This window comes from Erpetoichthys calabaricus, chromosome 10 (assembly GCF_900747795.2).
Source record: "Erpetoichthys calabaricus chromosome 10, fErpCal1.3, whole genome shotgun sequence".
NCBI classification, from domain to species: domain Eukaryota; kingdom Metazoa; phylum Chordata; class Cladistia; order Polypteriformes; family Polypteridae; genus Erpetoichthys; species Erpetoichthys calabaricus.
The window spans coordinates 170,399,313-170,424,630 of record NC_041403.2 but is presented as its reverse complement, the minus strand read 5'-3'; the positions used below and the strand labels follow the sequence as shown (position 1 = coordinate 170,424,630).

At 50.8% G+C, this 25,318-nt stretch overlaps 1 protein-coding gene and 1 long non-coding RNA gene across 2 annotated transcripts in view; both read left to right on the top strand.

Moving 5' to 3' along the window:
* The window catches only part of nfia (nuclear factor I/A), a 293,924-nt gene that overhangs the window by 32,753 nt on the left and 235,853 nt on the right, over positions 1-25,318 (top strand).
* Positions 12,122-12,830, top strand: LOC127529470 (uncharacterized). Its single transcript, XR_007936140.1, has 3 exons — positions 12,122-12,435; positions 12,603-12,685; positions 12,772-12,830. It is a non-coding gene; the product is annotated as an uncharacterized LOC127529470 (long non-coding RNA).

Sequence of the window (25,318 nt, the reverse complement as noted above, 5' to 3'; positions counted from 1 at the left end):
GTCACAGGGCGGGGCAGCAGCCCATCCCAGTGACATTGGTGCCATGCAGCCTGGACAGGGCATCAGACATACAAGAGAAGTGAAATGAAAAAAGAGACGGGCATGTGGGCGACCGGGGTCAGAAATGAGGGGGAAATCCACCAACGAAAACCTAAACTAAGAGAATCGCGTAGAATGGGCATATGAGTGTTGATGCCAATCATCGTCTGCTGTGCATCACTTATAAAGTGCCTTTCACCCTAGCCATCCTTTATATAGCGCCTATCATTATGCCCGTTCATCTTTCCACATACGTATCTGCCCTCTAGTGTTTGTTCTTCATAATTGTCTTTTAGTGTTTTTTTTTGTAATTTACAGAATATTTTTTTAAATAAGTGTAATTCGAGTCCATGCAGGTTTCTGTCCTGGCGCCCACTTTAAATGAGTCAAAATTTGGAGGGGACACCGAGGCCTTTCATGGTGGCTTTGGGCAGAAGGCAGGGACCAGCCTTGGACGGGTCACCACACACACGCCCCTCTTGTTCGTGTTGTGTCCGGGACTCCACGAGGGGCAGACATTGCGTCACTGATGGGTTGTCATGTAGGATGATGGCCCGTGCTTGTATAGCGCCACTCTGTGGACGATGCCTGTGCAGCCGACCCCGGTTAGCTTCGCTGTGTGCCACGAGTGTGTCGTTGTGTCTCTCAAGTACTCGGGCCGACTTGAACCCGGGTCTCTCCTCCCTGCTTGCATGGTGGGCTCTCAGGGCTCGGGTCTGCCGCCTGTCACTTCCCCTTACTGGCGCTTTCAATGTGGCCCGTCGCCTCTGCCCGGCGTGATGTCCCCTTCCATTTTTAGCTCCGCTCCGCGTTCGTTGATTCTGTGCGCGACCCTCGGCAGATATGAACGCGTGGGAGTCCCGTGGGTCTGGGGACTCTGAGGTGATACCGACGCACTGTCTGTCCCCACCTGCGTGCCAGCCAGCTGTGTCCTTCATTGGCATCGGCGGATGAAGCCATGGAGCGCCAGGCCCTTCAAAACGTGCCACTGGGCATGACTTAGGATCAAACTGGGGTCACGGAGGCTGGCGAGGTTAATCAGATGGAGAGCCGGAAAAGCGCTGACGGGCAATCACGGGCAGTCCTCGTTTGACTGGCCACAGCGCCACCTGGTGGGCACTGGCTGCTAGTGCTTTTCATTTCTCACCCACTCACCACTTCGTTTTGCTTTGCCTTTGCCAGGCTGTGTGTGTTGCGTTTCGCTTTGTCATGTGCTTTGAATCTTCAGCCAAAGGCGCTATATGACATAAGGGTCACGGGTCCACTCTCCAGTGGCTGGTCTGAGAGCCCTGAAGTGACGTCGAGTCGTTGACCTCTTCCTTATATAGCGCCATTCTATGGTAGTGCCAGGTGACGCAGTGTGGGGTGGCTGTCTTGTGCTGGGGGGCCGGCTGAGGGTCCTCACAGCAGTGTCCTGCGCTTTGTGTTTTCTTTTTACTGACCAGCAGCTCAGGCTGATTTCTTTTCTAAAGTCCCAGAGAGTGTCCAGTTCTCAGTTGTCCAGCTCGTCCCTTCAGGCCGCGTTCCTGCCAGTTGAAGTCGTCTCTCACACCTCACCACTCCAAGCCCCCCGAGGGTCTCAGTCCTCAGTTGGATTTAATTTCTTGATCGCCTTTAATTGGACTGCCAGCTTCATTTGGTCTCTCATTTCCCATTTTATTGTTTGCCCTCATTTCTCCCAAGGTGCTATATTCTGTGACGTGTGGCCCCCTGTTTTAAGAGAAACCTGCCAATATTGGGGCATCGCGCCCAGCGTTTATCTGAAGCCGTCCATATTTTAAAGAAGCACCAGAAATTAGGAGTGGACGGGCCACAAGGCTGCCTGTCTGACTGCATCCTGTTAATAAACTCGGGCCTGATGCCCACCTGTAGGTGGTGCCATGCAGGACAATGTGGGCCACTTGCTGGCCAGGGGTTTGAACCTGAGACACAGTGTCAAGGTCCATGCCATCTGAGACCTCTGGTCAGATGTCTTCGCCTCATCTCCTTATCGGTGATTTTTCGGACCCCTTAACGATTGGCCATTGTGCCCCACAAGTCTTGTTTCTTAAATGCTTCTCATGTGCATTTCAGGGCACGAGGGCAAGGAGATGAAAAGCTGGCAGGGCATGAGGGGCAAGGAGAAGGGGTCAGGAGATAAAAGCTTGACAAGAACACCCCAAAAGGTCAGAGTTGGCCGATAGAGCAACAGTTGGAAGTTTGCAATTCGTAACACTTTGGTTGGTTTGGCCTATGAGGTGAAGCCACGCCCACTCGACCAGGCCCACCATCCCTGACAAGGTGGTCTCGCCCCTACAGTGGGGGGGGGGGGGCGGGGGGGTCAGACTGCTTCTTAGGCTCAATGGCATGAAGAAGGGAAAAAACAAATAGAAACAGCAAAAGGACGAGGACAGGAGTGGCACGGGCAGGGAGTGGCAGGGAGTGGCAGGGAGTGACAGGGTAGGCCTCAGCAAGTCATTTTTAATTTTTTTATTTAATTTATTCCTTTTCCTATTTTTATCTGACCTTTGGACCTCCGAGCGTTGAAACATGTCATTGTGTCCCTGATTAGCGTTGTTATTTCTGTTTGACGTTATGTTCTGAATTCTCCATTTTGTTGACTTGCGGGTGCCGCCATTTTGTTGGGCTGTTGCTAAGACACACTGTCACTAGGGGGCGTGGTCTTGGAAGTCCCACGCATATAGAGATTGCTAGTCGGGAGCCGCTTTGTCCGAGATTGTGGATTCTCTCTGAAGTGTGATTGGTGTTGCTTTAGAGTTTGTGGACTCCGCTGATTTTGGACTTGGCTCGTTGGTGGGCCGCAAGTTTGTCTTTTCACTTTTTGATCATTACAAGTTAAAGTCGCTCAGTTTGACGTAACACTCGGCCTGACGTCTGCACATGTAGCGATGCCACCAATCATGAGGTGGCAATGGTGTCAGAACTCTAAACTGCAGGACCACCTTCACAATTGAGGCAGCACAAAATAGCAGCACCCGTAGTACTGAGTGTCACCACGGGGTGGCACTGAGTAACTGGCATGAGGAAAACAGGAGGAGGACGAAGTGTCAAGCAAAAGAACACAAGCAAAGAGCATTGAAACCCCCTAAAAAACAAACCCTAACCCCAGATCAGGGGTCCGGGCTTAGCATAACGAGAAGGGGGGACAAAAAACAAGCATAACGGGGAGGCAACGCTCAAAGGGTCACAAAAAAGTGAAGAAAAGCAGAAGATGCTGGTCGGTGATGAGGCTTGATGATGATAGCGACTGGGACCAGAAGCAGCCCAGTCAGAAAAGCTAAGAGCCGAGGTGATCAGCAGAGGAGCAAGAACAGGAGTCTGGGGACACGAGGTGGCCAAAGGGAAAGTGACAATCCGGGTGACCACGAAGACTCAGGGCGTGACTAAGAAGACGTGAAGTGGCCTTAATAGAAGGAAGAGGAGCAGGTGAGAGAAATGGAACCAAGAGGGGGAAGATGGTCACTCTGGAGACCAACGTAGCAATGAGCTCCTGTGTGGAGGACCACACGCAGTTCTGGTCAACAAAATGACAAGCAGCACTTGAAGAAGAATGACCAGGTGCATCATGGGACTCATGGCCGTGTCTTAATGTGACAGGCTCAGCCGGTTAAACCGGTTTAGTCTGAGCAGAGCAGGCTGCAAGGGAACCTCATCAAGATCTTCAAAATTCTCAAAGGCATCGATAAATTTAAGCAAATCTTATACTCGAGGACCGTAGTGGTGACTTAGGGGACTGCATTTAAGTCAAGAAGCAATTTAAAGCAAAGACGTGTGGGATTCAGGAACAAACTACACTGGACCGTGGAGTTAATCAGAAACCTCGACAACCTTTATGAAGGACCTGGAAGAGATGTGGAGACGACTGAGCTCTTGGCTAAGCAAGCGACGGGCTGAAGGGTCTCCTCTCGGTGGTCTTCTGTTCTAACAGATGGGGTCATGACACCACGATGAGCAGGCCATGGGTGGACTGGGAGCTGAAAGGACAAACAGCCCAGGCGACGGTGAGCCAATGATGTCAAAGCCACCGCTCAAGAAGGTGCACAGGACCGGGACAGGAAGACATCACTCCAAGCCAAGAAAGCCCACCACCTATCATGGAAACCGAGGGTCACTGACCAGAAGTAACCAATCAGAAGAAGTGGACACGCAGCGAGTGTCTGGGTGACACGATTCAGTCCGACATGTGACCTCGTGTCTAAGCTGAAAATGACGTCACAGGAAAATAACACAAAGAAGAAGAACACAAGTCCCTGTGCAGAGAGCGTCACACTTGGAATCTCTGAGGTCCAACACATACAAACATGAAATACAGGAAATGAAGAAAGAACAGAGCATCACAGCCTGAGGAACACCTCAGAATGGTGGTGGGCTCACCTACTCGATGAAGAGGGGGCCTTGTTGTCATGGAGGAGTGGAGACAAAATAAAAACAGCGAAGATGCAAAACACGACTGCGGCTTGAAAGATGAACCTGAAATGGAGAAGACAAAGAAGAAGAAGAAGAAGAAGAAGGTGAGGACCGTGAAGCCACCGCGGAGAACCTGCCAGAACATGAGAGGCCACCCCACAGTTAGGGGGTCTGCTTGAGCTCCACCAACCGAAAATCTGCCAGTGGACTCCATGGCTCAAATTCCGCTCCTGGCTCGTCTGTCTTCTGCCTTCCATTCCATTTCCGTGACTTTATCCACAACTGAACCCCCTAGTGTGTCTTCTGCCCATCGGGGGGACATTAAGGAGGTGGTAGAGGCTTACATGTATGAGTAGTGCCCGCCTTGGAGGTCCAGTCAGTCACCACAAAGGGCTTCATCAGATGAGAAATGAGTGAGGTCTCTAAAAGAATCACAGCTGCTCTGTGCCCCGAGACCCCAAACATGCAGAGCCATGCCAATGTCCTCACAGCACCCTGGTAGTCACATCAATGCCCACACACAAATGTGGATGTGAATTAAGGCGACTTTGCAGATTGCCAGATCCCCCTCTCCCCCCCCATTCAGCCCAGGGTGGCAGAGCTCGGGTTCAGTTGTGGCATGGGGGGTGATTGCAGGACCTTCACACCCACCACCCACACTCTGGAGTTCTGTAGCCGAGGGTGGGCTTCAAACCATGGACTATGGAGTTGAGAGTCGTGTGCCACCGGGATTCCCGTGCAGGCAACCTAGAAATCAGCATGGCACCGCTTCTAAAACAATGATAATCACAATAATAATGAAGATGGTGGCGGGCATCCTCAGCAGCGGTGGGCCGGCTGGAGCTGGCATGCATCATCTGGGCCCCAGAAGGCCTCGCTAAGCCCTCCACAACTGTTAGGCCGTTTATTCGATTAACAGCTGTTCCTCGCCTGAATATTCATGATCTCCCAATTCCCAGAGCTCCAGCCGAGCAGCTGTTTCGAAATCCTCAGCAAATGTTCAGAAAAGCTCCGTAAACTCGAGCGACCCTGTGAGGAGGCAAAACAGGCGCCCGACGGTGCCACGCATGACGCCACGCTTACGCTGCCCGGCCGGCTCTCTGCCTCAATCCTGAAAGGACAGGTTGGAGTTGCCTACCATGAGAGCATTTGGCTCAGAAGGTGGGGAGAAACCAAAGGGCTTCTTGATGGAGTGTACAAAAATTGTATGCCATCATGCCATCTGTTGCCGGGTCCCTCTATATTTCTGTGTCTAATCAAAAACAGGGTGGCCATCACTCCTTTAGCTGGCATTATGCCACAGGGGCCATTTTTACAAAGTCAGCCTGTCTCTTAGTCAACGTTTTGAATATGCCAATGTCTGTGCCACATTTGCTAAACCAGGAGCACAGGGGGATTGCAGGCAGGAAAGGGTGGCACAGGGTCGGTGCCTAACAAGACCCAAGGAAAGAGAAGTAAGGGCACCCTGGCAGGAATCATGTGTGTCATCATGCCATTGCACAACAGTGGGCACTACAACGGGGGCAGCATATACAGACAGAAGGGTGGAAATGGGCAAGCAGAGGGCAGGCAAACTAGAAAAGGCCATGAGGACAGAGAAGAGGGCACGAGGAATTAAAGGCTCAGGGGCGCAGAGACACCAGGGGCCACTAGAGGTCACTATTGGGAGTCTTTGTTGCAGAAGTACTGGGGCACTGGAGCTGGGTGACCCCCTCGGTCAGGGTCCTTATGTCTCACCTTGTCTAATTTAGGAAGGTGAGGGGGGCAAAGGCTCAACTGGCAAGAAGGTGGAGCAGAAGGAGGTGAGGGAGAAGGTGGGAGGAACCCTGCGTGGGTCCAGACCTGTGTAGGTAGGACAGGAAATGCCAGCGCCTCGTTCTGATGTTTGTGCCATCATACTGGGGGAGCAGGTCGCTGTTATGTGCCCCCCAGTACTGACCACCCATTAAGACCGACATGGCCCCCCTGACTCAAGTCTCTTCTCTCCGCCCGGGTGAGACTCCACACTCCCACATGTGGCGTTGGCCTTTGCCACCGTATTCAACCTGATGGCTTTGCCAAAGCAGTGGGAGCTCCTGCCTTAGGCCTGAAGGTGGCAGTAGTGAGGAGTCTGTGGAGAAGCCCGGGTGCAAAGCTACGTTTGATTTGATGGCATTCCGAGTTCTTTGGGTTTGTTGATCCTGCGTGTTTCCCACCATGTTCCTGATGCCAGCTTGCTGCCATTTTGGGTTTGTCGCTTCTTGATATGTCTTTTGGTCTCTGGGGAGTTTGATTTCAAAGGTTCATTTCAAGCTTTACCGTGAATTCACCAACAGGGCCTTAACTGCCACCTTATTTTTTTGTCTTTATGTGAATTGGTCACATGACCACGATTACCATGGTGATGACATCAAATATAAATATGGCGCTGGCCTCCTTGGCTTTAAACCAGCAGGGCCTGGCAGTACGACTCGTCTCTCATTTTCGTTTTGTTCCCTTTCTTTGTTACTCCATTTCATTTGTCTCTCCTGGTCTTGGGACCCTCAATGATTTGCTCCTTAATCTGCTCCCCGTTTCCTGGTCCTCACAATAATCCCGATTTAAGATGGTGGCCTGGTGGAGCTCGCCGAGATCTCAGCTTTGACTGGCGAGTTCTTCGGGTGCCCGACTTTCTTTGTGTTTTTGTGCTTGACCTCCTGACGTGTTTGCCCGTTCGCTGTTCGTGTTCTTCCAGTCTCCTTCTTTGAGGAGGGCGTTGTGCCCTGGTGGTCCCAGGATGCCAAGTACATGAAGCTCTGGGAGGCCTCTAGTAGCCACCAGTCTTAGGAGGTGCAGCAGGGGGAGGCGAGGCGCTATATAAAGTAAATGGCTGTTATTAGGATGGGGCAGCAGTGGGTTAGGAGCGAGGAGAAGCGAGGGGTGAGGCGGGTCACATGTGTCCGTGCTGGCAGGCTGGGAATGCCAACTGCATGCTGGGGTTTTAAACCTTCTTGTGGTGCCCCTTGTCAGGCTCGGCCAGTTCTTAAGGGGTGAAGTGTTTCCCTCGTAAGTGCCCCCCCACCTGCCCATCGCTTCTCCAGTTTAAAAAGAAAAACACTTTGCTGGATGCCATGAAAATAATCGGATTACGGTCAGTTTTGGCAGATGGTCCTGCTTTTTTATTTCTCTCTGGAGGACTGGTGAGAGGTGGGGTTTGTGCCCACCCTCCCCAACCCCATCACCGCTTGGTCAGTAAGAAATGGGCATCAGAGAGCAAATGAAAAGGGCAGAGGAGAGGCTGGCATGTAAAATGAGATGGTGAGTGACCCACAAGAGACCTACTGGTAGTGCAGGGACAGAAAGGCGCTATAAAAGGCTCATGTCAATGCCAATGCCAGACACCCCCACAAATGTCAGAGTCACCTAAGAAACCCTTTGGAAGTGAAAAAGAGCAGGCACTCGCCAGACCCCAGCTGGACCCCAAAGGTTCAGGGCTGCCACCCCATCCTGGGTGGTAATGTGTGCCCAGCTGGCATGTGAAGCAGCCATTCACTTGGTGACCCTGCTCAGGGTGGTGTGGCCATTTAGGTAGCCCTGGGCACACGAAAGGATTCCACTGTCGGCCCATTAGGGGGCGCTCTTGTGCTCACACCAGGCCAGAGAAGTGGTGGGACTGGCAGCTGTGCCCAGGCAGTGCCCAGGCAGCAGCCCTCTCATATAGCGCCTTTCATAGCTGCAGTTCTGACTAACTGTCTAGTCAATGTCCTCTGACAGAAATGCAAAGAGCAACACAAAGACCCCCAGGAAGTACAAATAGACGGCCAAATATTTAAAGACAATTCCAAATATATAATGTATGGAGTCTGTTTACATCACCAGTGACTAATACACCTTAAATATTCATGCCTGCCATTTCCAAAAGGGAAATATTTGCTGTGTGACTCTTCTCTGTAACATCTGGAGGAACACAGCCTTGGGTGATGCATTTGTTAAAATCTACAAAAGAAAAAACGCACAGGAAATAAAACAACAAAAAAAAGTTTAAAATATGAGAGTCAAGGGGGCCTTCAGACAGGAGATGGCAGGAAGGAGGAGGAGGAGGGGGCTGGCAGCGCGACCGTCATGGCCGTGATCAGATAGGAAAGGCACTATATAAGAGACCTATAGCAGAGATAGATAGCACGCTGTCTATTATATAGCGCCTTTCATATTCATCTGTCTGGCATGTAGTGCCTTTCATAGCTGTCCATCTCATCAGTCATGTGACCTGCAGTTGCCATAGCAATGAGAACATAACATGACATTTATAATGGATAAATTCAAAATGGCTTCGCTTAATAAAAAAAAAAAAAAAAATGAATATTCCAAACAACCAAAATAGCAAACGGGGGCTCCAGTGGTCCTGCCACTCAACCATCCAGATACATGTGCACTGGCAGAGCTGGCAGTCCACCAGGGCACAGCCTCCCTCGTCCCACCCCCCCCCCCAACCCCGTAGGTGGTCTAAAGTCCCAGGTCAAAGGTCAGCCATTAGATCTGGACAAATGACGGACACACAAATACCAAAACTACTATGTGACCACGCCCCCAGTCATCTAGGCCACACCCCGGAGATTAGATGACCAAGCCTATTCGCTCCAGGGTCCACGCCCAAACTTTGATGACTCCGCCCTAAAACTCCATGTCCACGCCCCCTGACCATCTGACAGAAACATCCTAAACGTTGGAATGCCAAAGGGCAGTGCCCAGTGGGACAAAAGGATGGCACCAAGGTATAAGAAAGAAAAAATAGATCATGAAATCAAATGAAAACTGAAAAACGCAAAGGCGTCCAAAGGCGTCCAAAGGGTCCAAAGGCGTCCAAAGGGTCCAAAGGGTCCGGCCAGCCTGCTGATATTTTATCTTTTTTGTTTTCATGATCATTTTTTTATTTTGCAGTGTTGTGACTCCTCATGATATTCTTATTTAATGTCATTATTGTTCATTTCTATGAAAGCTGTCATTAATTTGGACTTCCAATAATTGTCCCCGGGATCAAATCAGTTTTTCTGTCTTGTGGCACATTTACTTTCACTACAGTTTGGATCTTATATTATTTTTTTAAGAACAGTTTTGTGCCATACGATGTTCTTACCCGCTTAATCCTGGGCATGGAAGTGTGGGGCTGGAGCCCATCCAGCAAGCACAGGGCACAAGGTGGGACAAAACCCAGGAGAGGGCACAAGTCCATCACTGGGTGAACACACACACACACACACACAGAGCCCACCCAATCTGCATGTCCATGGACTGAGGGTGGACACTGGAGCCCCCAAAGAAAACACACATGGACACCAAGAGAACATACAAAGTCCAGGCTGGTCTGGTCCCCTTACTGCGAGGCAGCAGCGCTACCACAATGCCACTGTGCCATCCCAAATATTTTACATGACTGGTGATTACTTTGGCGGCTTTGTCCTCTGGTTACCGTGATGTGTCAGCAGGTTGCTAGGGGGTGTGGCTGAGAATTAAGACCCGCCTCAATCAAATTCCATCTCCGACAGGACATCAATAAATCCAAGGGGGGCTTCAAACCCACAAGCCCCTCTTTGTATGCCCATGGCCAGAAACAGCACGTGGAAGGTAGTGGTCCAAGATTGTGGATCCTGTCAGTCATCTTCCGAGGCGTTGGAGTGTAATTCTGGATGCAGAACTTCAGGTTCAAAATATAACAATGCATATAAATAAACTCATAACCTCGCAGAAGCTGCTGACACGATTTTCACAAAAAATGTAGGCTGTATGTTGTACTGGGGGGAGGGGCAACTTGAAAACAGCACCGACGTGGGGACTACAAATCCCATGAGGCAGCAGGTGGTCGCTGGGGTGAGGATCTCGACATCAGAATGCACCAAGATCATGGAAGACCTCAGGTACTGCGTTTTCTTCTCACTTCATTCGGCATTGCATTGTCTCACAGAATTACAGCTTTTGTCTTTTTGTCTCACTGTGAGTTGTGTTTAGCAATTCCGATTTTCCAAAAGATGGTTTTCCTATTTTGTTTATTTATACCCGGGCAGTGGCGGGTACTTCACCTACTACACAAAAAAGAAAAATGCATAAAGGAGGCCTACTCCTCCATATGGAGCCTCGGGTTTTCCTACTTGAATGTCCCAAACTCGAGGCTTTGCCTCTTAACTCCAGCCTCAGGCTTCTTTGAGGCCTAATTTCCAAAGTGGGCCTTTTACCAATTTGGTGGCACTGTTAAGGGGGGCTTCTGTGGCTTTAGCTCCTGATCTCAGCCCTTCTTCCTGCTGTTGTGAAAGAATCCATGGGGGTTCCCATCTAACACACATACTATTAATGGGGAGGGGGTGTCTAAGCCCCTAACGAGTGATGATGTGATGACCAAAGCACAAAATGAAGACCTTGACAATCTTTAAGAAATATTCCACTGAGAAAAGAAAAAATAACAAAGTAATTACAAAAATATCAAAAAAAAAAGGGACAACCAAAGGTGTGCCAACGAAAAGTCCAAAAAGCAAAACCCAGAAAAAAAAATGAAAATGCAGAAAGTCCACTAAGTGGCGATTGTCCTCCACAATGGCGCTAATCTACGGGGTCTGAACTTCCACCTGGGCTGGCAAGGGGGCGGGGCTCCAGCACCGTGCCCCACCTTATGCACATCAGTAATATCCAGGACCACCCACATCATCAACGACATCAGGAATAGACACGATAACATATAGACAACAAGAAGGAGGCTCCTGACCCCACCAGGTGGTCTTCTTGCTGCCGCTCGACTATTTTGACTCCTGGCCTTGACGCCTGATTGGCTCACTGATGCCCGCCGGCCGATTCCCATAACCCCATTTTCCAAGTCTGACTGTCCCGCTGCCTGGTCGTGTGGCACCAGAGTCGCACTACGGGCCCGTCGATCACGCGGCAGATGTCAGCGTTCGAGGCCGCACTTCGCCGCTTCACACGCCGGGATGTGAGCTGATAAAGCCGCTCGCTGGAGGACCGCCAATCTTTCTCCTCCCGTTCAGATCAACTTGCCAGCCTTTTTCTCCTGCAATGCTTTACTACCATCTGTTGGCTCATTAGAATTCGGTTTGAACTTCTGCTTTTAGCAAATCCACCAGAGATGTGCCCGTCTTACAAATCGCAGCAGCGGACCTTGTGGAGCTGGGCGTCTGCAGCAGTGCTGGGTCATCTGGGATTTTCAGAACCTCCCAAATGCAGGCTGAGAGCACCAAGGGGGTGGGCCTGGCGAGTGGGGGGCTACTGAGCGTGGCGTGAGCTATGGTGGGCATCGCTGTTACGCTTTGTTAATGCCGATTCGTGGAGGTTTTGAATGTCTGGAGACCTCCTGGAATTCTTCTTTGCGTGTTACGTTTTGGTTTGTAAAGTCCACAACGGTCTTTTTAATGCTGCCGCCATTTTGTTGTCCTCCTGGTGCTGCCATTTTGACTAGCTGTTGCTATGACGTGATGACCCGTCACTAGGGGGTGTGGTCATGTGTGATGATGTCATCAGCGCCAGCATATGAAGGTGAAGCCGTTGCTATGACGTGATGACCCGTCACTAGGGGGTGTGGTCATGTGTGATGATGTCATCAGCGCCAGCATATGGAGGTGACGCCGTTGCTATGACGTGATGACCCGTCACTAGGGGGTGTGGTCATGTGTGATGATGTCATCAGCGCCAGCATATGAAGGTGAAGCCGTTGCTATGACGTGATGACCTGTCACTAGGGGGTGTGGTCATGTGTGATGATGTCATCAGCGCCAGCATATGAAGGTGAAGCCGTTGCTATGACGTGATGACCCGTCACTAGGGGGTGTGGTCATGTGTGATGATGTCATCAGCGCCAGCATATGAAGGTGAAGCCGTTGCTATGACGTGATGACCCGTCACTAGGGGGTGTGGTCATGTGTGATGATGTCATCAGCGCCAGCATATGAAGGTGAAGCCGTTGCTATGACGTGATGACCCGTCACTAGGGGGTGTGGTCATGTGTGATGATGTCATCAGCGCCAGCATATGAAGGTGAAGCCGTTGCTATGACGTGATGACCCGTCACTAGGGGGGTGTGGTCATGTGTGATGATGTCATCACCGCCAGCATATGAAGGTGAAGCCGTTGCTATGACACGATGACCCGTCACTAGGGGGTGTGGTCATGTGTGATGATGTCATCAGTGCCAGCATATGAAGGTGAAGCCGTTGCTATGACGTGATGACCCGTCACTAGGGGGTGTGGTCATGTGTGATGATGTCATCAGCGCCAGCATATGAAGGTGAAGCCGTTGCTATGACGCGATGCCCCGTCATTATGGGGTGTGGTCATGTGTGATGATGAAGTCATCAGCGCCAGCATATGAAGGTGAAGCCGTTGCTATGACGCGATGCCCCGTCACTAGGGGGTGTGGTCATGTGTGATGATGTCGTCAGCGCCAGCATATAAAGGTGGATACCGTTGCTATGACGCGATGCCCCGTCACTAAGGGGTGTGGTCATGTGTGATGATGTCATCAGCGCCAGCATATGAAGGTGAAGCCGTTGCTATGACGTGATGCCCCGTCACTAGGGGTGTGGTCATGTGTGATGATGTCATCAGCACCAGCATATGAAGGTGAAGCCGTTGCTATGACGTGATGCCCCGTCACTAGGGGTGTGGTCATGTGTGATGATGTCATCAGCGCCAGCATATGAAGGTGAAGCCGTTGCTATGACGTGATGCCCCGTCTCTAGGGGGTGTGGTCATGTGTGATGATGTCATCAGCGCCAGCATATGAAGGTGAAGCCGTTGCTATGACGTGATGCCCCGTCTCTAGGGGGTGTGGTCATGTGTGATGATGTCATCAGCGCCAGCATATGAAGGTGGACGCCACACACAACACTTTTATGGCCTCTGCATTTGCCACCAGAGATTCTTTGTGGAATGAACTTCTGGCGACGACTTTTGTCTTTTGTTACAGACACACACGTGATGTCCGAGGGTCACAAATTGGGAGATGATCTCAGAGACGTGGTCAGGCAGAGCAGGGGGCCGAAAGCAAACCAGGAGAACCAGAATGGAAAGGAGGAGAGAGGAACACAAGCCAAAGTCAGGGGGAGCTCAGAGCCAGAAATCCAAATCCAGACATGGGGGCCGACTTGAAGAAGAAGAAGAAGAAGCTGAGGGTCACGAAGAAACGACAAGAACTGCGGCTTGATGTGCGGTCACATGACCAAAATCCAAATGGCGTCGTGTTATGGGAATCCTAATTCAAAGATTTGATCACACTCACATTTCAAAAGGGATCTATACGAGTCGAAACCCCCAAAGGAGCAAACGAATTTGTGTAATCGTCTGATTTGCACTTGGCTTTGATTGGCCGATTCGTTTCGCCCACCCGCCCGCCTGTCTGCCCGCCTGCCCATCGATTGACTTTGCTTCTCTGTCTCCGGCCCCTCAAACCCCTTTGGCCAGAAGAGTCGTGGCTCTGCCATTGGGGTCTCGCTGCATGACCTGACCAGAAGGATGGCATCGGCCCACCTAGTCAGCGGCTACCTCAGGGGGGCATAACTACAACTTGATGATAAATCAGGACCCCACGTGTAAAATAAAAAGAAGACGACCACCACTAGTAAGACATTGAAGAGCAGCACTTGTAGGTGACGAGTGACACAAACGAGTTTCAATTGGCGTTAAACTTCCTTCCACAGCCCCCATCTGCCTCGTCATACCACACGTTTTGGGGTCTCTGGTGACCCCATCCACCTGACTTAGGCTGCTTTTGCCCGGCCCATCAAACGCCATTAGTAGGAGCTTCAGGTTTCACTGCCACTCGAGTTTGTCCTTTCATTCCTCGCTAGTCGGGATTAAGCCGCGTGGCATCCCGGGATGTGAAGAGCCTCGTCACTCTGACGTCAAGTGCCCCCACTGCACTGTGCCCACCCCTGCCATCTCCACTTGCTGTTTCTTCCTAACGTTCAGGAGTCGACCTTACTTTCGCTGCTTACTTTTCATTAATGTTATGTCTACCGTGTCTCCACGTTTGTTTCCATGGGTGCCACTGTTTTGTGTCCCTGTCACTGTGGCACAACGTTTGGCTGAGGGGTTTGTGTTGCACTGGTGACGTCACCCAAGATATCCCTCTTGATTTGTGTTGCTTCAGAGAGTCGTGTTGTGCCCCTTTGCTCCAGAAAGCTTCACAGGACTGGGCCAGGCTGTCCCTCGGGGTGGGATTGTCTGCAGCTGTGTCTCTGCACCCGTCCTGGCGTCGGACCACCTCCTGGCAGGCACAAACCCACCCGTGATGATTGGCCTTAGTCTGCTGCCCCCTGGAGGTGACGGGCTGTGCTGCTGTGCACTTCTTATTGTGCTGTTTGTGTTTATTTTTAGGGGCATCATTGTCACCTGTTCAGGGTACTTTAATGGCTACAGCTGTTGGTTTAGCAGATGCTTTTATCCAAAGTGCCTTACAAAGGAGGTTAGTCTGGGGGACTGTTTTGGGGATAAGTGTGGCAGGACAAGGTGACAAATTTAGAACAAAATGCCACCAAGTTTCAATTCTTGGGTTTTCAAAGGAGGTGGGCAGCTCATAGTGGCCAGTAGCTAACAACGGGTTCATGAACAACAGATAAAGATGGCAACTGGGAACGAGTATCGGTGATAAGGTGCTGGTGATGTGACGTCACAATGACAAAACCCCAAAGAGAGCAGTGCCTGTGATGACCTTGCGCCCGTCCAGTGGGGTCTCCTGCCCGCTGACCAGTGGAGGCGTCCCCACCACTTACTGTGCCCAATGATCACCCAGAGTCCTCTCTTTGTGGACTCAGGGTGTGTGTCACCTCACAGTGGTTTGGGGTACCCACCTGTTTCACCCACAGAGCCCTGCCCTCCGCAAGCAGCAGTGCCACCTCAACTGTATTTTAGCATTCCTTTGTGTGTTTGTCACCTTCTGTGTTTCCTCCACGTCATGAAGGACATTGGGGACATGGAGGGTGTGGCACTTGGAGTCCACAGTTTCAGAAGGTGCTGGCTTTGTAGAGAACTGACTGGAGGTGGCACTAAAGATGACGATTCATCAGATTAACGTCCTAAACTCTCCGAATGCCATCACTGCGGTCCGTCCATCTACAGAAGAAACGAATCGGCAGGCAGGCAGGCAGACAGCAGCCATCGGGCACAAATTCATCTGGCAAGGGGGCAATCCCAAAAATGAAAAAATAATAATAATGACAATAAAAATAATGTGCAGTCTATCCAGAAAACTGAATATATGTATTATGTATATTATATTAAATGTATTATACACACATATCTACATACAGCACATTATAGAAAGGACAGCGTCACTACGAGTATTAATAATAATAATTATAATAATAAGACTAATAAATCCATCACATTCAAAGAGCTGTCCATGCATGAACAGACTGTGACCTCTAGAGGGCGCACTGCGCACATTTAAATATAAACCGCACGTTAAGTTACAGCAGTCATTCATATAGCGCCTTTCGGCTCCCAGTGTCTGCCATCATGTGCTGGTCTGTGACCAGATAAGGACGGCCGTCCTCTCCTTTTACAGGCGCCTCTCTGGTCACGTGACCTCTAGGGGCGTGTCCTGCCATCATCTGGACCTTCCTGGGCGTGGCCACCTCATGGAGCCCAGCTGCTCTTGTACTATTGGTGGGTTTCTGGCCTTGTGCTCGCCAGGCATCAGCAGGATTTCAGAGTGATCTGTCTCCACATCTGCTGCGTCTGTACATAACACTAATACTGCCATCCAGCGTCCCGGTGGCTCTTTTCCAGTTGTTTGTATTCTCAGGCCTGTGACATGAAGCCCCCGCTCCTCACATCCCTGTCACACACACACAGAGTTTGGACGATGAAATAATTAAAGGATGGATGGAGGATTCGAATTGTGATGGCTGCACACGTGAGGTGGACGACAGTCTAACCCAAGTCTTTAAGTTGCGCTCAGCGAGGACTTCACAGAGTGTGAGATCAAAAAAAAAAAACAAAATGCCAATGGCAGCCCCCAGTAGCCATGCTGTGCTTCCTGCTGGCAGAAGGTTAAAAGCAAGGAGAGCTGTCAGGGGGACAAAGGGACGGGCGGCCCGGGGACACGGCCACGTCATGAGGTCACATGGCTGGGGGTTGGTCAGGTGGCATCAGAGGCCACAGTCACAGGGCGGTTTGGGTGACTGTAGTGGTTTTTGTAAGATGGATTTGCCATCCGGGCCACCGACTGACCAGCTGTTGACTTTGAGAGAAGCGTAAAGACCGGAGTGACCAGGACATGTGGAAAAACACCAGGAGACGTATGTGGTCATCAGCACAGCACAGGGGCACAGGAAGAGGACAGGGAGCGGCCATCGAGTCCTTAAACATGAAGACACTGGCATCAGACACACGGGAAAGACAGGGACAAGTAAAGGCGCCAAGTGGCAGAGACCCTCTGACCAGTGTGTGCAGATGGGGACTCGGTGGAAGTAAGGGACACGTGTGACATCAGGGTCATGGAGACCAACCGGGACAGGAGGGAGGTGAGGAACAGGAAGAGGGGGCTGACAGAGAAAACAGCCAGTGTGGTGTGGACAGGCACATGAAAGGCACTATATATAAAAAAGAGGGCCAGTGTGGGAGAAAGACAAAGAAACATGCGATAGATAGATAGATAGATAGATAGATAGATAGATAGATAGATAGATAGATAGATAGATAGATAGATAGATAGATAGATAGATGTGTGAAAGGCGCTATATCATAGATAGATAGATAGATAGATAGATAGATAGATAGATAGATAGATAGATAGATAGATAGATAGATAGATAGATGTGTGAAAGGCGCTATATCATAGATAGATAGATAGATAGATAGATAGATAGATAGATAGATAGATAGATAGATAGATAGATAGATAGATAGATAGATAGATAGATGTGTGAAAGGCGCTATATCATAGATAGATAGATAGATAGATAGATAGATAGATAGATAGATAGATAGATAGATGTGTGAAAGGCGCTATATCATAGATAGATAGATAGATAGATAGATAGATAGATAGATAGATAGATAGATAGATAGATAGATAGATAGATGTGTGAAAGGCGCTATATCATAGATAGATAGATAGATAGATAGATAGATAGATAGATAGATAGATAGATAGATAGATAGATAGATAAAATCCCAGCGACATCCACACGAGTCACACATCACCGTCCGCTGGGTGGACTGGCAGTAGAGCTTACCGGCCACGAGAGGGCGCCGTTTGCTCAGGTCCGCCATGCCGGCGCTCGCTCGCTCCCTTTAAGACGGGGGGGTTTGGGGGGGTTGCTGCCTGTTAGACTTTCGGGTCTTTTTATCTCTCCGCTCTTGCACGTTGCTTTTTGTCCCGCTGCCTTCTTCTTATTTTTCTCGCTTTCTATCAATTCGGTATAGAAAACAGGAAAAAAAATCGGTAAAACGTGACCAGTGGTGACAGCGCAGAGGACGAATGGTGTCAAATATTCCCATACAAACAAAATACATAAAAACTCACACCTGGCCGTGAAAGTCTGGACCACCAAGGGGTCGCCGCCGGAGTTGGAATTAAAGATGAAAACAGAGCGTAAAAAACCAAATTGCTTTAATGGACTGAAGAAGACCAATAGATAAATCTACAGATATGAAGGCACTATATAACATCAGATCGATCGATGTGAAAGGCACTATATATTATAGACTGGTTTGATTTTTTTTTCGATACTTTTTCACATTTTACAGGCTCATGCCCGCTGGTGTTTATGGAGGCCCAGTCTAATTTCTTTTTGGTCCCATTGCCTCCATCACTAGGTATAGATTTCGCAGGTACCTCACCCACTTGGCATTGCCAACTGCCATACTGACTGGCACTGCCCCCCTTTCTTAGTTCCTCTTATCTTCGCAGGCGGTTTCCAAGGGCAGTGCCAGACTTGCCAGGATGATGCCTTTACGGTGTGATGCCCGCTCCGTCTGTCCTTTCTATTCCCTGAGATGAATTGCCTCTTCCTTCTCTTTCATGCCATGACCACCCAGTGGCTCACTGGTCTTTTCTGGTAAATCTCTGAAGCCCCTGCTAACCTTGTAGCCTGATTAGTCCTCCGACATCGCCCCCCGCGTTAGGTGTTTTGCGAAGAATTGCTCTGAAGTTCCCTTCAGGGAGATGCCAGGACTTAGAGCTCTGCTGGAGCCATTAGCATTTTCTTCTCACCTAGTGGTAGGTGCCCGCTGGGGGCTGCATGTTTCACTGTGGCCATGTGTAGGTGGTGCCAGCGATATGATGCTGGGGTGAGCATCTTAACAAGTCTTTGCCCACTCAGTTGCTCTCCACATCGTTCATTTGATATGCGCTGCGCTGTAATTCCATCTTTTCTCCACAAGGTGGAGCTCTTTACTAAAGGCTTTTTTATTTTACGTGGTCTCGAACGGCCGCGGGCAGCGCACAAGACGATGGGGCCCGCCAGCGTCATTCAGAGTCACCTGTGACAAACCAAGACCAGGACCTCCCAAGTTAAGCACAGCCTTATGTTCTCCACATGCGATTTTATCTCAGCCCCATGGAGACGCCGACAGCTCTGGCCAGGCTGTCCAAGAATGGACCGAATGAGCGTCTGACTTTATAATAGACATAATAATGATGTAAATGGACGAACACAAGCAGCTTAAGGGGGGCACAGTGTGGAATCTGAACCGTCATCATTTGTGGACCCCGTCGCCAGTCTTACCGATTTCCCCCCTTTGACGGGTCAGCAGTGGGATTTTCTGCACATCTCCATTACGAAACGTGAAAATGAGAGCGGGACCACCGGTCGTCTGCGCCCCTTAAGAGCAGAGACATTGGTGAAGTAGGGAGCCGAGTATACCGGGGGGGCCAGCAGACAGCTTGATGACACTTTCGGTGGGCTGTGTCTCCGTCCTTATTATGAAGGCCGTTAGTGGCATCGCGACCGGGCTCGGGTCCTGCGCGGGGATTAGGAAGCGAGTGGAGACCACCGGCTTTATGAGGCCTGCGGCTTTGGGATTCGCTTGCTTGAGAGAGCAAAATTGGATCATAATAATAATAATAATAATAATAATAATAATAATAATAATCTGCGGTGGGTTGGCACCCTGCCCAGGATTGGTTCCTGCCTTGTGCCCTGTGTTGGCTGGGATTGGCTCCAGCAGACCCCCGTGACCCTGTGTTCGGATTCAGCGGGTTGAAAAATGGATGGATGGATGGATAATAATAATAATAATAATAATAATAATTGCAAAAGGCTTATATGTGAAAATAAAGCCCCCCACCCGGCATGTTAACAACAAAATTAAAACAAGAAGTTAGAAAACGACGGCCTGGCGCCCGCGGGGATTCTCTTCAAAGTTTACATTTTTCATTTCCAAGTTTGTCACAAAAAGATCATCGCTGACAGAATCCGATGACACGCGCGGTGGACTCCATTAGGTATGAAGTCAAAACGGAGCCTTCACGGACAGCCGACTGCTCTTCAATGGCGTTGGCCGACGTGCTGCTCTCGGTCTGTGGTGTCTGATGGCCGCTTAAATTCCTGTTGATCTCCCATTCATTATGGAGGTTTCACTTTCACGCTAAACTCACCTGAAGCAGCTGGACGCGCGCGCAGGGGTTCAAGAGGGTTGTGCGCATGCGTGCGCCTCACCCGGCGTTTCACGGATCCGCTTTGCCGTCCGAGGTGCGGCCGTTGGGCGACTAAAAGATGAAAATCTACAAAAACGGAAGGCGCACAGAACGTGTATTTGTTTTAAGGGGTCGCCGATGAGTTTCAGTGGGGGGGGGGTTTGAAATTTCACAAATGTGCCCTGCGCGCTCCATTCGAGATCTCTTAACGAGATTGGACGAAGTGAGCCGATAGACAGATCAGATATGGCGACTAAAACGCGTTCATGTTTGGCCCAAAAAGGCGCTGTTTGAGTTTTAAAATGTATTTGTTTTCCGGTGGGCCAGTGGATGACAGTCCTGCTGCCTTACAGTGCCATCATCTCAGGTCCAAGTCCCACCCCTGGTCATTGCGCGTGGCCCTTGCGTGTTCTTCTTGTGTCTCTGTGGGCTTTCACAGGTGATTTGGTTTCCACCCCTCGTCACCAAAGCTGTGCTGGCATGAGTGGGTGTGTGGGTGTGTGCGCTCAGGCATGGACTGGCATCTCATCTCAAGGCCCCTGCGATAGTGAACGTCACTCAGCGGGTTTGATAACCAGCGCTGTGAATTGTGGGCATGACGACTGCTTTAATGGATGATATTCTCCGCCACAAGGTGGCGCTGCACACTCCACACCCTCTGTGGGATTTCAATTGGGACTTCAGATCAAACGGAATCGGCGACCACCTCTGTGTGGGCACAATGTGGCACATAGAATCCGAATTCTCTGAACAGCACAGCCAACGGCCCGGAGGGTCACGTGCTCATTCACTAAGGCACTATATAATAGATAGATAGATAGATAGATAGATAGATAGATAGATAGATAGATAGATAGATAGATAGATAGATAGATAGGAAAGGCACTATATAATACTAAGATATAACAAGCAAATATAAGTGATATATACAGATATGAAAGGCACTATACACAATAGATAAATATGAAAGGTGCTACATAGTAGAACATTAGGACCATCTGGACTAGAACGGGCCACGCAGCCCAACACAACTCGCCAGTCCTGCCACTGAATTCTTCCAGAATAAAATCAGACAGATTAATATTCACATACATGTAAAAGGCACAATAGCTAGATAGGCGTAAGGCGCTATATAGTAAATGGTGGACTCGCTGCACACTTCCGTCTTTCGCACAGTTATCGCCTTCATGCGCCGGCCTAAGCGGTGTGTAGCTTAGCTGGTGTTAGCTGTGGCCACGAGGTGGCGCTGTCTGCCACTAAAACGCCGGCTCTTTCCTTCGACTCTGCTCGGCGTTTCTAAGCGCGCTTTCCCGGCGGGCTCTCGTCCCGCTTCTCTTTCCCGCTTTGCTCCCAGTGTTCCGTGTGCAGTTTGCGGGGCCCTTCAGTGGTTCAAATGAGATCGGAACATAAAGGCACATCTCCGTCTATCTTTCTATTACTAAACCTGCTTATTCCAGTTCGGGGTCACCGGGACTTGGAGTCTATCACAGCATCAGTGTGCAAAAAGCAGGAGCTGACCACCGAGCTGGACATGCGTCATTCCATTTTTTAGGGTGATGGGGAGCAGGTGCCCCCCCCCCCTTCAGCAGGCATTTACGCGTGGTGGTCGCTCTCCCCGTAGGTAGCGCGCAGATTTCTCTTCTCTCCCATCGACTCTCCAGTTCCCCAGAATGGCAGCTGTGGGCTCAGCTCTTCTGTAGTTTGCCCTTTGCCTTTCTATCCTTGACACGGCGGTATCATATAGCGCCTTTAATCAACACCAGGACCCCCGAGTCTCCGCCTTCCTCTTTCTTCCTTTAAACCCCCGGGACTGCGAGGGAGTCTCGAGTGCGGGTCTGTGGCCGAGAGCGCCCCCTGGCGGTGGCCATTTCTCATTCATTGCGCCCCCAGCCTCACGGAGCGCTCGTTTGGATATTCCGGGAGACCCGAGTCAGCTGATGGGGAGCATGTGGGGGGTTTGGTGGGTGGAATTCCTGGCATGTGCACGCTGGGTTTAAAGTTCTGAAATTAATTTCCTTTATTGCCGATTAAAATAAATTGCATACTTTATGCAAATAGCAGCGCGGCCGGTGTCGCACAAGGGATTAGTCGTTCCGTTGGAGAGGGTGTTCAGGGGCGCCATGAATATCGTGGATTACCCCGCATTAAGTGGATCAAGGATTAGGGAGCGAATGTGCTCATCCGGCTAGGACACGGAGCAGATGGATCATTAAAATCACATCTAATTAAAAGGCAGGAGCGCGGCGGCGCTCGCCTCTCTGCTCGGTATCGATTCGTTTTTCCGCCGGGCGACGCTCGAGGTATTCCGGATTACGAGAGCGCTGCCTGCCTACCTAAAAATCTCATCCTGAAAAAATGAAAAGCCCACTGCAGCCCACTGGTGACCTCTCTGCTGGCTGAACGCGCGTCTTCAGGCTGCCTCTTTAAACGTATTGATTTGCAAATCTTCCCCTAAAACGGGCTCGAGTCCCCGGAGCGCGGCGCCGGTTTGATGCGCTGACAGAGAAGCTGCTGCCTACAACAAAGCCAGCCGCGCGCCTCCTCCTCCCCGCCAGAGAGCCGCCAGCCTCGGCCAGTAGAGGGCAGCACGGCCGCTGCGCAGGGCTGCAGTTCTGGCTGAGGACAGCAGGGGGCAGCACTGGCTCAAGGGCTCAGAGCTTTCAGGTGAAGGGAGACGGATGACGTCAGCCATAAAACGACCCTCGATGTCAGCCTCGATGGACAAGACCGTTCAAATTTAATAGATGACAAGTCCGGCTGACATGTAAGGCTCTGTGGTCAGCGAAGGAGCACGGAGTCCACTGAGGCCAACTGGCCATCACCTGCACAGACATGCTGGTCTGATGCCATCTCTGCTGACCACTTGGGCATTGGTGCAAGAGTGTAACATCTAAGCAGAAAGTGGGCAGAGGCTCTGGACAAGAGTGTTCAGGAGCCATGGTGGAGAACAGGGACCACTTGACCATTATGGCAGACCAACAGGGACAGCGGGACTCCCTAGTGTCCCCAAGGCCACAGGTTCAATCACCAGGTGACCCGTCTGACGTCTAAAACGCAGAAGCCCTCAGGTGCTGGGAGCCCCTCTTGAGTTTTAATCGGCTTCTCTTCACCTCCCGTTTGACTGCCAGTCCCGGACACGAAGTCTCCATCACTAAAGGGACCCACAAAATGTCACACTTGGCATTGTAACTTTGAGTGTCTTCCATGTTTGCTCTGAGAGGCACTATATAAACCTCAGACTGGTTCCTGGCTGGCCGCCTCGAGCCTTCCCCGTGCAGTCTGCCGCCTTGTGGGTTTCTCCAGGTGTCTGCGTTGTCCCCTCTCATCCTAAAGACCAACAGCAGTGGGTGTCACACGTGCAATAGACTGGCACCTCGTCCCTGCTGCCCACCTCCACTAGGGTGGGCACCAGTCACCTCAGGCCCTGACGCTGATTGATAAAGTTGTGTCTTACGTCTCCTGTCCACCTCCCCGTGTCCCTTCTCTGCCATCTTGGCGCATCGTCACTTCCGCTGCTGCCAGCCCCTTTGTCCTTCTTCGGCCGTGCCCTCTTTATGGTGGATGCCGTGACTTCTCTTCATACCTGTGACCCAGGCACAAGTAGTGACATGTGAGAAAGCCGAGGTGGTCTTCTCATGCGCACTCATTAGTCAGAGTTACGAGGCTCTGGAGACCCCCACACGCTAGGAGAATCAGGGGGCTGCATTGGGCTGCCCCTTTAGACTTCGCCTTTCCTCTCCTTGATTACAAATTCTGAAGACATACGAGTCGGTCAGCCGTGCGGGTGGGCGGGCGGGAGATGAACGTCCCCTGAGACCCCCCAGTGTGACTGCAGTGTAGAGCGCCCCCTGCTGACACCTGAAGTCCTGAAAGAGTATGGCAGACCCTGGCAGTATTACTTTATTATGATTCAGGGGGTCCGCATAAGATAATGGCAATATTGTGCGAATGAACATCACACTGCCCCCCTTAGTATTGCCCTGTGGCTACTGGGCACAGCTCATAGCCCCCCAGTGAACAGCAGGGACAATGCTGGCCTGCAATGCCCATTTGATTTCTGCTCTCTGCCTGTTGTGCCTCCCACTGAAAGTTCATGCCGCGTGCCCTTTATAGCGCCTCACACGGTTTAAAGGGTCGTCATTATTATTCGCTTCATGTCACAGGCTGAGGACCCTCCTCTACTGGAGGCGTTTAGGGGTACCGTCCACTTTGGAGGTCCGGAAGGTCAATTTACAGGAAGACGACCCCTGGAGCCACCGTGCCACCCTGCGTCTCCCAAGCTCTCTGAGCCGCTGAAGCAGCCGTTGCCATGCCAGCACCCACACGCCACTGGCGCGAGACTATCGGGCCGCTCAGCCGCGGCTCCAGCGCCGTTGAGCCCGACTGACCAAAGCCAAGCCGCTGAGCCTTTGAGGACTTGGCTGGGCTCCCGCCACACAGGAGGACATTTGCGGGTGACGATTTCTCGTCCTCTGCTGACTCCTGCTGAAGGTTGGCGCAGATCTTGAGCCCTCACAGAAGGAAGGGCCTGCTCACGGTTTGGAATTTGAGCGGCCCGAGGGGTCTGGGCTGGGCAGTGAGCAGGGTGAATAAACTTCATGAACGGGTTCTGTTACCACGGCGACGTTTGGGTTGTAGTTTTTGGTCATAGGCGTCTCCATTTTGGGACCATGTTGTTGTTGTTAGTGTCGTTTGGCATTTTTCTTACTTTCCTTGTTGCTGTTCTGCCACGGCTGGCAAGGCAGAAATATTTTGATGAAAAAGGCCCAGGAGAGGACCACTAAATGGACGTAGTGGGTCTAAAGGGCCAACCCAAAGCACACAAGTGAGACGAGCGTTTCAGACGATAAAATCTAAACGGCAAGCGAAACGACAGCTACGACCGTGGCATGAATTGAGCCGACAAGAAAAACCAGCAGCCTGGTGCATGATGGGAGTTGGAGTCCCAGTACACTGGTGTCTGGACTTCGGCTTGGCTTTTGGGTTTGCCTTTCCGGCATTGCGTTTTGTTTCAAATGAGTTTTTAAAGTAGTAAGGGGCCATTTGGGCTGTGGGGGGGTTTGTGCTCCAGTTTTAGGCCTGTGCAAAGCCTGCTCCTTGAGTTTGCTTCTAGGCCTCGCTGGAGTCTTCAGGCCTGGGCTTTGGTGGCTGCTATGAATTTTGGGAGTTTCATTTTTTTGCAGAATATTCTTTGGGGTTTATTTTTTGCATTTTTCTGATGGCTTCAATGCGATCATATTACTTGGTCTGTTTCGTACTTCGTCACCATCTTCT